This window comes from Bos javanicus, chromosome 12 (genome assembly GCF_032452875.1).
Source record: "Bos javanicus breed banteng chromosome 12, ARS-OSU_banteng_1.0, whole genome shotgun sequence".
NCBI classification, from domain to species: domain Eukaryota; kingdom Metazoa; phylum Chordata; class Mammalia; order Artiodactyla; family Bovidae; genus Bos; species Bos javanicus.
Genome location: NC_083879.1, coordinates 17,373,139 through 17,386,982, shown reverse-complemented (window position 1 = coordinate 17,386,982; position 13,844 = coordinate 17,373,139).

Sequence of the window (13,844 nt, the reverse complement as noted above, 5' to 3'; positions counted from 1 at the left end):
GAGTGAGTGAGAAAGATGAGTTAGGAATAAAGAGGTGAGTGCCCCAGTTGTATTTTTGTATTTCTTAGTTTGAGGATTACCTTCTAGATTATCTGATACTATCAGAATGGTGTTTTGTTTTGTTTTGTCTTTTAGTTCTATTCAAGGCTCAGAACTAACATTGTATTCCATCCTTCTAATGCCCATCTCTTTTGAAACAACTACAGGTTTTACATATTGTATTTAATGGCATATACAGCAGAAGCTCTTTGAGTAAAGTTTCCAAGTGTTCTGTCACAGAGAATTGTAATAACAATATTTAAAATAGTGGGAAAATGTTACTAATAATACCAAGGAAGTTTTTCTTTATACTACCAAGGATAACCCAGGGGTAGTAGAAGTAGACACTAGGAGTGAGAAGAGTCTTCTCTGGTCATTCATGTATTTCTGAGCAAGATATTAACTTTCCTGGTGTCTCATTGGCTTTCAGTTCTGAGGAGGATGATTCATTAAGACCCTCTTGATTGAAAGGAATTTAAGCCAAACTAACATAAGCTGAAGAGGAGGCTTTTTGGAAGGACACTGGGCATCCCATCTGGGCATCATGAAGAGAATCACTGCCTAGAACTTTCTAGGAAACAAGGAAGTCCTTGAAGCCTTATTCCCAATATTGCTTCTCTCTGCAGATCTGTTATTAATACAATTCTCTAAGACCCTGATGCTGGAAAAGATCGAAGGCAGGAGGAGAAGGGGATGACAGAGGATGAAATGGTTGGATGGCATCACTGACTCAATGGACATGAGTTTGAGCAATCCCTGGGAGTTGGTGATGGACAGGGAGGCCTGGTGTGCTGCAGTCCATGGAGTCACAAAGAGTCAGACACGACTGAGTGACTGAACTGAACTGAAGCACAGGTCACCCTATCAGCTTCTCAGTCTTGATAGTACAAATGGCTGCTGTTTACAGATCCAAAGTTTATTCTAGCCTATTCAAAGTATTCTAGTCCCCCTGAAAAAAATTTCTCTCTCTTTCTCTGTTTCAGCTACCATAATTACCAAGAAAGGGACAGAGTAAATGGACTTGTCCAAGTAAGTCCAAATATATAATAGCTTTTAAAAATTAATTTTGGGGAGTATAGTTGCTTTACAGTGTTGTGTTAGTTTCTGCTATACAGAAAACTGAATCAGCTATCTGTTGTTGTTCAGTTACTCAGTCTTTGTAACGTGATGGACTGCATGCAGCATGCCAGGCTTCCCTGTCCTTCACCATCTCCTGGAGCTTGCTCAAACTCATGTCCATTGAGTCAGTGATGGCCATTCAACCATCTCATCCTCTGTCATTCCCTTCTCTTCCTGCCCTCAATCTTTCCCAGCATAAGGGTCTTTTCTAATGAGTCAGTCCTTTGAATCAGGTGGCCAAAGTATTGGAGCTTCAACATTAGTCCTTCCAGTGAATATTAAGGATTGATTTCTTTTAGGATTGACTGATTTGATCTCCCTGCAGTCCAAGGGACTCTCAAGAGTCTTCTCCAACACCAGTTCAAGAGCATCAATTCTTTGGCGCTCAGCCTTCTTTATGGTTCAACTCTCACATCCATACATGACTACTGGAAAAACCATAGCCTTGACTAGACGGACCTTTGTTCACAAAGTAATGTCTCTGCTTTTTAATACGTTGTCTACCTCTCTGTATATACTTTCTGTTTTGGATTTCCTTCCCATCTAGGTCACCATAGAGCATTGAGTAGAGTTCCTTCTACGATCAGTTCCGTTCGGTTCAGTCGCTCAGTCGTGTCTGACTCTTTGCGACCCCATGAACCACAGCACGCCAGGCCTCCCTGTCCATCACCAACTCCCGGAGTTCACTCAGACTCACGTCCATCGAGTCAGCGATGCCATCCAGCCATCTCATCCTTTGTCGTCCCCTTCTCCTCCTGACCTCTACAATAGGTTCTCATTAGTTACCTATTTCATACATAATATCAATAGTGCATGCATATCTTAAGTCTTTCCAGGTAAAGTAGATATTTCCTAAGAATAAGATATCATTTAAAAGTATTTGAATGACAGACTCATTTATTACATTGTGTCCTAATTTACATACTCCATACCATACACAGTAACATCCTCCAAGTGTACCACAGAGGAAGGAAACTACCAAAGAGTAGCTGGCATTTTGGTTCAATGTGCTCATCTAAGAGAAGCTATTAGGGATTTATGGACTGTAAGTATCTTCAGTTCAGTTCAGTCACTCAGTTGTGTCCGACTCTGCAACCCCATGAATCGCAGCACACCAGGCCTCCCTGTCCATCACCAACTCCCGGAGTTCACTCAGACTCATGTCCATCAAGTCGATGATGCCATTCAGCCATCTCATCCTCTGTCGTCCCCTTAGAAGGATCCAAAAAGAACTCTTATAGGGCAGTATTAGTATATCTTTAGAAACAGCGCTATGAACTCTTGGCAGGAGATTCTGCTTTAGGAGACAATGGATGAATTAAGGTTCCTTTGACATTACTTTTAGAACTCCAAAGTGAAGTGAAAGTGACTCTGATATGTCCAACTCTTTTCAACCCCATGGACTATACAGTCCATGGAATTCTCCAGGCCAGAATACTGGAATGGGTAGCCTTTCCCTTCTCCAGGGGATCTTCCCAACCCAAAATTACTCACTTAACACTAAGTAGATGTGTTTCTTATATATTCATTGCAGGTATCACTACTACAATGACTTTCTCTTAATTTAAAATGAAAATCTGAATTTAAGAATTTTTCTGTTAAGAAAAAATGAATTAACACCAGCTTGGAAAAAAAAAGACAGTTCATGACTATGAATTCTGACCATAAATTCATCTGGGCTTCTTTGAAATAAGCATAATATTAAAGATGAAAAAAATAACAGCCCTGCTTAGTGATATCATAATTTATTTGCTTATAAGCATCTACTTTTAGAGATACTGAAACCTCAACCCCCCAAAATACTAAATATTATTAATGGTAAGTATATATTTCATATCTTAACATTTCTCTGGGTATGGTAGGATTTTTTTTTTTTAATTAAAACAAACAAAAAACCCTTAGGGAATAAGTCAGTTGATTTCTATTTAATATCCTGTTTTGCCTAAAAATGGAGGTAACTCTAAAGTAAGGATTAATGTTCAAGTTGCTTGATTAAGGAGGCCCTTTCCAATGACAACCCCAGTTAAGTGTTAATTCACAGGGTTCCAGCATTTCTGTTTGCTTTTGTATTGAGTAACAGAGCATCTGAACCCTGAGCTCAAGGTGACCAAATGCATATTAGATGGAGACATTGCAATGTTTTAACTAATTCTGACTCAAGGAATGACTTACTGCTTGACAAGGAGATTCTTGAAATGTTTCTTCTTTCCTCTATTTACTGGTACTTCCGTTTGTGGTTTTCTCCCTAAGCACTTTGCTGACTTAATAGGACAATGTCAAGTTCATACTGATGTCATTTCCACCTGAAATCACTGCACTTAGGAAGAAAATAGACAGAAATCTGTAGGGGGAAAATCTGTGTTAGACTGAGAAGTCTGCATTAGAGTCGGTTCCAAGTTGACATATTGGGGACTGAGACTGTTTGGTTATATATTTATCGAGAAAGTCATGTTTTATTCCAAAGGTGCACACAGCACTTATGGCTCATTATATAACCTTTGCTTTGTATAAATGACTTAAAGTTCTACCAAGATCTGGATTAGCATCTCCATTTTTCACAGAAGGAAACTTTAGCACAGACAGAGATGTCTGGGCTGTACCTGAGCAGCAAAGCCAAGGTCAGCATCCAATTAACACTTTCTAATGCCCACTGGGCCCCTAACATTTTACCTTGAGTTCAGTTGTGTTTATACAAAGAGAAAAGGCAATTTCTGTCTTGCAAGGATATGAAGGGCAGTTCTACTTATTTCTTATGCAGTTCTGGGACTGTGTTTCAGTAGATACACCCAGTATGACCTGTTTTGCTTTATAATGCTGAGAATGAGTCAAAGAAAAAGATTCTTAGTTATTTCCAAACTTTTGAGTTATAAGAATTTCTTTTTAAAATAAAATAATTGATTCCTTTGAAAGTTGTAACTTTAATTTTGTAACCCCCAATTTTTAAGAATGGCATATCCATCAGATTTCTATTTAACATATTTGTATTGGGCTTCCCTGGTGGCTCAGAGGTTAAAGCATCTGCCTGCAATGCGGGGGACCTGGGTTCGATCCCTGGGTCGGGAAGATCCACTAAAGAAGGAAATGGCAACCCAATCCAGTATTCTTGCCTGGAGAATCCCATGGACGTAGAAGCCTGGTGGGCTACAGTCCACAGGGTTGCAAAGAGTCGGACACGACTGAGTGACTTCACTTTCACTTTCATACCATATGCAGGTCAGGAAGCAACAGTTAGAACTGGACATGCAACAACAGACTGGTTCCAAATAGGAAAAGGAGTACGTCAAGGCTGTATACTGTCACCTGCTTATTTAACTTCTATGCAGAGTACATCATGAGAAACATTGGGTTGGAAGAAGCACAAGCTGGAATCAAGATTGCTGGGAGAAATATCAATAACCTCAGATATGCAGATGACACCACCCTTATGGCAGAAAGTGAAGAGGAACTAAAAAGACTCTTGATGAAGGTGAAAGAGGAGAGTGAAAAAGTTGGCTTAAAGCTCAACATTCAGAAAACTAAGATCATGGCATCTAGTCCCATCACTTCATGGGAAATAGAGGGGGAAACGGTGGAAACAGTGTCAGACTTTATTTTTTTGGGCTCCAAAATCACTGCATTGGTGATCGCAGCCATGAAATTAAAAGATGCTTACTCCTTGGAAGGAAAGTTATGACCAACCTAGATAGCATATGCAAAAGCAGAGACATTACTTTGCCTACAAAGGTCCATCTAGTCAAGGCTATGGTTTTTCCAGTAGTCATGTATGGATGTGACAGTTGGACAGTGAAGAAAGCTGAGCACCGAAGAATTGATGCTTTTGAACTGTGGTGTTGGAGAAGACTCTTGAGAGTCCCTTGGACTGCAAGGAGATCCAACCAGTCCATTCTAAAGGAGATCAGTTCTGGGTGTTCTTTAGAAGGAATGATGTTAAAGCTGAAACTCCAATACTTTGGCCACCTCATGCGAAGAGTTGACTCACTGGAAAAGACTCTGATGCTGGGAGGGATTCGGTGCAGGAGGAGAAAGGGACAACATAGGATGAGATGGCTGGATGGCATCACTGACTTGATGGGAGTGAGTTTGAGTGAACTCCAGGAATTGGTGATGGACAGGGAGGCCTGGCGTGCTGTGGTTCATGGGGTGGCGGAGAGTCAGACACAACTGACCGACTGAACTGACTGACTGAACTGATACGATAGGCATGATGCTGAATAAACAGTCTTTGCTCTCAAGAGGTTTGTAGACTAAAATATGACTTGACTGCAATGAATCTGTATTTTAGTAATCAAAACAACATCTATATATACTTTAAAATACAGGTGCATAGTGGTGTGAGAATAAAAACATAGTTGAAAAATACCATTGGAGGATCCTTGCGTGAGGTGGTATCCAAAATCTCTTCAGTTCAGTTTCTCAGCTGTGTCTGACTCTTTGTGACTCCATGAATCACAGCACACCAGGCCTCCTTGTCCATCACCAACTCCCGGAGTTCACTCAAACTCATATCCATGGAGTTGGTGATGCCATCCAGCCATCTCATCCTCTGTCATTCCTTTGTCCTCCTGCCCTCAATATTTCCCATCATCAGGGTCTTTTCCAATGAGTCAACTCTTTGCATGAGGTGGCCAAAGTATTGGAGTTTCAGCTTCAGCATCAGTCCTTCCAATGAACACCCAGGACTGATCTCCTTTAGGATGGACTGGTTGGATCTGCTTGCAGTCCAAAGGACTCTCAAGAGTCTTTTCCAACACCACAGTTCAAAAACATCAATTCTTCGGCGCTCAGCTTTCTTTGCAGTCCAACTGTCACATCCATACATGACTACTGGAAAAACCATAGCCTTGACTAGATGGACCTTTGTAGGCAAAGTAATGTCTCTGCTTTTGCATATGCTATCTAGGTTGGTCATAACTTTTCTTTCAAGGAGTAAGCGTCTTTTAATTTCATGGCTGCAATCACCAATGCAGTGATTTTGGAGCCCAGAAAAATAAAGTCTGACACTGTTTTCACTGTTTCCCCCTCTATTTCCCATGAAGTGATGGGACCAGATGCCATGATCTTCATTTTCTGAATGTTGAGCTTTAAGCCAACTTTTTCACTCTCCTCTTTCACTTTCATCAAGAGTCTTTTTAGTTCCTCTTCACTTTCTGCCATAAGGGTGGTGTCATCTGCGTATCTGAGGTTATTGATATTTCTCCCAGCAATCTTGATTCCAGCTTGTGCTTCTTCCAGCCCAGCATTTCTCATGATGTACTTTCCATAGAAGTTAAATAAGCAGGTGACAGTATACAGCCTTGACGTACTCCTTTTCCTATTTGGAACCAGTCTGTTGTCCAGTTCTAACTGTTGCTTCCTGACCTGCATATAGGTTTCTCAAGAGGCAGGTCAGGTGGTCTGGTATTCCCATTGCTTGAAGAATTTTCCACAGTTTATTGTGATCCACAGAGTCAAAGGCTTTTGACATAGTCAATAAAGCAGAAATAGATGTTTTTCTGGAACTCTTGTTTTTTCTATGATCCAGTGGATGTTGGCAATTTGATCTCTGGTTCCTCTGCCTTTTCTAAAACCAGCTTGAACATCTGGAAGTTCACAGTTCACGTATTGCTGAAGCCTGGCTTGGAGAATTTTGAGCATGACTTTACTAGCATGTGAGATAAGTGCAATTGTGTGGTAGTTTGAGCATTCTTTGGCATTGCCTTTCTTTGGGATTGGAATGAAAACTGACCTTTTCCAGTTCTGTGGCCACTGCTGAGTTTTCCAAATGTGCTGGCATATTGAGTGCAGCACTTTAACAGCATCATCTTTCAAGATTTGGAATAGCTCAACTGGAATTCTATCACCTCCACTAGCTTTGTTCATAGTGATGCTTTCTAAGGCCCACTTGACTTCACATTCCAGGATGTCTGGCTCTAGGTGAGTGATCACACCATCATGATTATCTAGGTTGTGAAGATCTTTTTGTACAGTTCTTCTGTGTATTCTTGCCACCTCTTCTTAATATCATCTGCTTCTGTTAGGTCCATACCATTTCTGTCCTTTATTGAGCCCATCTTTGCATGAAATGTTCCCTTGGTATCTCTAATTTTCTTGAAGAGATCTCTAATCTTTCCCATTCTGTTGTTTTCCTCTATTTCTTTGCATTGATCACTGAGGAAGGCTTTCTTATCTCTCCTTGCTATTCTTTGGAACTCTGCATTCAGATGCTTATATCTTTCCTTTTCTCCTTTGCTTTTCACTTCTCTTCTTTTCACAGCTATTTGTAAGGCCTCCCCAGACAGCCATTTTGCTTTTTTGCATTTCTTTTCCATAGGGATGTTCTTGATCCCTGTCTCCTGTCCAATGTCATGAACCTCCGTCCATAGTTTATCAGGCACTCTATCTATAAGATCTAGTCCCTTAAATCTATTTCTCACTTCCACTGTATAATCATAAGGGATTTTATTTAGGTCCTACCTGAATGGTCTAGTGGTTTTCTCTACTTTCTTCAATTTAAGTCTGAATTTGTCAATAAGGAGTTCATGATCTGAGCCACAGTCAGCTCCCGGTCTTGTTTTTGCTGACTGTATACAGCTTCTCCATGTTTGGCTGCAAAGAATATAATCAATCTGATTTCGGTGTTGACCATCTGGTGATGTCCATGTGTAGAGTCTTCTCTTGTGTTGTTGGAAGAGGGTGTTTGCTATGACCAGTGCATTCTCTTGGCAAAACTCTATTAGCCTTTGCCCTGCTTCATTCTGTACTCCAAGGCCTGTTACTCCAGGTGTTTCTTGACTTCCTACTTTTGCTTTCCAATCCCCTATAATGAAAAGGACATCTGTTTTGGGTGTTAGTTCTAAAAGGTCTTGTAGGTCTTCATAGAACTATTCAACTTCAGCTTCTTCAGTGTTACTGGTTGGGGCATGGGCTTGGATTACCATGATATTGAATGGTTTGCCTTGGAAACAAACAGAGATCATTCTGTCATTTTTGAGATTGCCTCCAAGTACTGCATTTCGGACTCTTTTGTGGACCATGATGGCTACTCCATTTCTTCTAAGGGATTCCTGCTGACAGTAGTAGATATAATGGTCATCTGAGTTAAATTCACCCATTCCAGTCCATTTTAGTTAGCTGATTCCTAGAATGTCAACATTCACTCTTGCCATCTCCTATTTGACCACTTCCAATTTGCCTTGATTCATGGACCTAACATTCCCAGTTCCTATGCAATATTGCTGTTTACAGCATCAGACCTTGCTTCTATGACCAGTCACATCCACAGCTGGGTATTGTTTTTGCTTTGGCTCCATCCCTTCATTCTTTTTGGAGTCATTTCTCCACTGCTCTCCAGGAGCATATTGGGCACCTACTGACCTGGGGAGTTCCTCTTTCAGTATTCTATCATTTTGCCTTTTCATACTGTTCATGGGGTTCTCAAGGGAAGAATACTGAAGTGGTTTGCCATTCCCTTCTCCAGTGGACCACATTCTGTCAGACCTCTCCACCATGACCTGTCCATCTTAGGTGGGCCCACTGGGCATGGCTTAGTTTCATTGAGTTAGACAAGGTTGTTGTCCGTGTGATCAGATTGGCTAGCTTTCAGTGATTATGGTTTCAGTGTGTCTGCCCTCTGATGTCCTCTTGCAACACCTTCCGTCTTACTTGGGTTTCTCTTACCTTGGAAGTGGGTATCTCTTCATGGCTGCTCCAGCAAAGCACAGCAGCTGCTCCTTACCTGGTTGCCCCTCCTGACCTTGAACGTGCAGTAGCTCCTCTCAGCCTTCCTCTGCCCACGCAGCCGCCGCTCCTTGAACATGAGGGTAGCTCCTCTCGGCCCCTGCCCCTGACCTCAGACGTGGGATAGCTCCTCTTGCTGCTCCTGTGCCGTCGCAGCCTGGCGCTCTCGGTCGCCGTCCCAAATCTCTTACTTACATCCACATTTTGTAGCCCATTGGTTCATAACCACTGGCTTAAGCTTTCCTCCTGCTCCCAGGAAGGATGACTTCTTCTTTTTTTCTCAGATAATGGAGTGTTTGCAAAAGCCGACTTTAGATTCCAACTTCTGGTTCTAGTATTTATCATCTATGTGACCTTGAACAAGTTCCTTAATGTCTCTGTGCTTCCATCTCTTTCTTTTTTTCTTCAGTCCCATTTGAGGTATCAGATCAGATCAGTACACAAATAAAATTATAATATATTTTAAGTGTACAATGTGATAATTTAGCATACGTATAACTTATGAAAGTATTCTCACAAAGTTGATTAACACATTCATCATCTTACTATGCTTGTTTTCATGAGAATACAAGTTCTATTCTCTTATCAAATTTCAATTAAAGAATAAATATAGTATTATCAACCGTATGTGTGTGTGTTAGTCACTCAGTCATGTCCAACTCTTTGCAACCCCATGGACTGTAGCTCTCCAGGCTTCTCTGTTCATGGAATTCTCCAGGCAAGAATATTGCAGTGGGTTGCCATTCCCTTCTTCAGGGATCTTCCCGACCCAGGGATTGAACCCAGGTTTCCCACACTGCAGGCAAATTCTTTACTATCTGAGACACCAGGGAAGTCCTAATGACCGTGTTATATGTTATATCTTCAAAGCATATTCATCTTATAACTGAAAATTTGTATCCTTTTACTAACTTCTCCTCATTCCCCTACTTGCCCAGCCTTGGCAATCACTATTTTACTCTCTGTTTCTATGAGTTTGCCTATTTTAGAATACACATATTAGAAGTGCACCAATACAGTACTTGTCTTTCTGTGTCTGGTTTATTTCAAATAGCATGATACCCTTTGGGTTTATTCATGTTGTCACAAATGGCAAGATTTCTTTTTTTAAGGTGGAATAATGCACTTATGTGTGTGTTAGTATATCACACTCTGTAGTCATCCATTGACTGGCACTTTGGTTGTTTCTATATTTTGACTACTGTGAATAATTCTGCAGTGAACATGGAAGCATAGTCATCTCTTCCAGATAATGATTTTGTATCCTTTGGATGTATACCCAGAAATGGAAGTGCTAGATCATATATTAGTTCTGATTTTAATTTCTTGAGGAAACTCTATACTTTCTTCCAAAGTGGATGGACCAGTTTACGTTCCCACCAACAGTGTACAAGTGTTCCTTTTTATCTACAGCCTCACAATTATTTGTGATCTCTTAATATTTTCATAATAGCCATCCTTGGAGAAGGTAATGGCAACCCACTCCAGTACTCTTGCCTGGCAAATCCCATGAACAGAGGAGCCTGGTAGGCTGCAGTCCCTGGGGTCGCTAGGAGTCAGACACGACTGAGCGACTTCACTTTCACTTTCCACTTTCATGCATTGGAGAAGGAAATGGCAACCCACTCCAGTGTTCTTGCCTGGAGAATCCCGTGGACAGGGGAGCCTGGTGGGCTGCCATCTATGGGGTTGCACAGAGTTGGACACGACTGAAGTGACTTAGCAGCAGTAGCAGCAGCAATAGCCATCCTAACAGGTGTGAGGTGATATTTCATTGTGGTTTTAATTTGTATTTCCCTGATATTTAGTGATGTTGAGTGTCTTTTCATGTACCTCTTTGCTGTTTGTATGTCTTCTTTGGACAATGTTATTCAGCTTCTTTGCCCATTTTTAAATTGGTTTATTACATTTCTTTTATACACACACACACACACACACACACACACATATACTGGTATGAGTTCCTTGTATATATAGGATATTAACCCTTTAAACATGTGGTTTGCAAATATGTTCTTCACTTCCATAGGTTCCCTTTTTGTTTTGTTGATGGTTTCCTTTAGTAAAACTATTCTTCTTTGATCTAATAATGTGTTTCTGTTTTTATGCCAATACCAAACTCTTTTGATTACTGTAGGTTTGTAATATGCTTTGAAATCAAGAAGCATGACACATCAGGTTTCTTTCTTGAGACTGCTTTGGCTATTCAGGGTCATTTGTGGTTCTGTACAAATTTTTTTTTAATTTATTTCTAACAGGAGAAAAATTGCTTCATGATATTGTGTTGGTTTCTGCCATACATCAACATGAATCAGCCACAGGCACACATATATCCCATACAAATTTTAGAATTGTTTTTCCTATTCTGTGACAAGTGCCATTGGGAGTTTTAAACATATTACATTGAATCTGTAGCTCACTTTGGGTAGTATGGATATTTTAACTATATAAATTCTTCCAGTCTATGAACACAGAATATCTTTCTATTTGTGTCTTCTTCAGTTTCTTTCATCAAAATGTATAGCTGTCCTGTATCCACAGATTCTGAACCTGATCCAGGGTTCAATGAGTCCATGGATGTAGAACCTATGGATATGGGAGGGCACCTGACTATGCCATTCTATGTAAAAGACTTGAAATTTTTTGCAAGGGGCTCTGAAAATTTTGATATATTTGAGGGTCTTGGAACCAATGCCCTGTAGACACCAAGGGATGCCTCTATTGTAGTTTCTAGTGTACAGATCATTCACTTCCTTGGTTAGATTCATTCCTATTTTATTCTCTTTGATGCTATTATAAATGGGATTATTTTCTTAATTTTTCTTTCTGATAGTTCATTGTTAGTCTGTTGTATTTTTGTATTTTGACTTTGTATCCTGCAACTGTATTGAATTGCTTATTAGCTGTAACTTTTTTTTTTTTTTGGTGTACTGTTTAGAGTCTTCTATATATAATAGCATGGCATGTAAACAGAGATAATTTTATATTTTTTCCTTTTTGAGTTTGATGCCTTCCCTTTCTTCCTCTTGCCTGATTGCTCTGGCCAGGATTTTCAGTACCACATTGAATAGAACTCGTGAGAGTGGAAATTCTTGTCCTGGTCATCATCTTGTAGAAAAATCTTTCAGTTTTTCACTGTTGAGTGTCGTCTTAGCTCTGTGGTTGTCATATATGATCTTTACTATGCTTAGGTAGATTCCATTCTTTTTTATGGTTCAGAGTTTTATCATGAAAGGATGTTGAATTATGTCAAATACTCTGTTGAGATGGTTATATGATTTTTATCCTTCATTTTTTAATGTGATTGATTTTCATATGTTGATTGATTTTCATATGTTGAACCAGCTTTGCATCCTAGAAATAAACCTCACTTAATCACAGTGTATGATTATTTTTATGTATTGTTGAATTCAGAGTGCTAATGGAGATCCAACCAGTCCATTCTGAAGGAGATCAGCCCTGGGATTTCTTTGGAAGGAATGATGCTAAAGCTGAAACTCCAGTACTTTGGCCACCTCATTCGAAGAGCTGACTCATTGGAAAAGACTCTGATGCTGGGAGGGATTAGGGGCAGGAGGAGAAGGGGACGACAGAGGATGAGATGGCTGGATGGCATCACTGACTCGATGGATGTGAGTCTTAGTGAACTCTGGGAGTTGGTGATGGACAGGGAGGCCTGGTGTGCTGCGATTCATGGGGTCGCAAAGAGTCGGACATGACTTAGTGACTGAACTGAATATTTTATTGAAGATTTTTGCATCTGTGTTCATCAGGGATACTGGCCTATAGTTTTTCTTTTCTTGTAGTGTCCTTTTCTATCTTCAGTATCAGGATAATACTGTGACCTCCTAAATGAATCTGGAAGTGTTCCATTTTCTTCTATCTGTTTGAAAGAATTTGAAAAAAGATTGGTATTAATTCTTCTTTAAATGCTTGGTAGAATCCATCAGCAAAGCCATCTGGTCCTGGACTTCGCTTTGTTGGGAATTTTTTGGTTACAGATTCAATCTCCTTCCTAGTAGTTGGTGTGTTCCAATTTTCTATTCCTGATTCAGTCTTGATAGTTATGTTTCTAAGAGTTTATCCATTTCTTCTAGAATATTCAATTTGTTGCCATATGATTGCTCATAGTAGTTTCTTATGGTTCTTAATATTTCTGTTATCAGCTGTAATGTCACCTCTTTCATTTCTGATTTTGAGTCTTCTCTCTTTTGTTCTTCGCCTAAAGATTTACCAGTGTTGTATGTCTTTACAAAAAAAGAACTCTTGATTTGATACTTTCTATTGTCTTTCTAGTCTCTCTTTCATCTGTTTCTACTCTAATTTTTGTTATTTCCTTCCTTCTGCTAATTTTGGGGTAATTCATCTCTTTTTCTAGTTCTGTGGATGTGAAGTGAGGTGGTTTATTTTAGGTCTTTCTTGTTCCTGAATGTAGGTTTTTTTTTGGCTGTCAGTTTCCCTCTTAGAACTGCCTTTTGCTGCATCTCATAGATTTTAGCATGTTGTGTTTCCACTTTTATTTGTCTCAAATTTTTCTTTTATTAACCTTTTGATTTCTTTGATGCATTGGTTGTTCAGAAACATTTAATTTTCATATATTTGTGAGTTGTCCATTTTTTTCTCTTTTAATTTATTTCTAGTTTCATAATATTGTATCAGAAAGATATTTGATGTGATTTCAGTCTTCTTAAATTAGTTAAGACTTGTTTTTTGGCTTAAAAATAGATCTATCCTGGAGAATGTTCCATGTGTGCCTGAGAAGAATGTGCATTCTGCTGCTGATGAAATGTTCTGTTGTGCCTATTAAGTCTATCTGGTCTAATGTATCATTTAAGTCCAATATTTCCTTTTGTTCTGTCTGGATTACCCATTGTTGAAGTGGGATTTTGAAGTCTCCTAAATTATTGTATTGCTGTCTATTTCTTCCTTCAGCTCTGTTAATCTTTGCTTTACATATTTAGCTGCTCTAA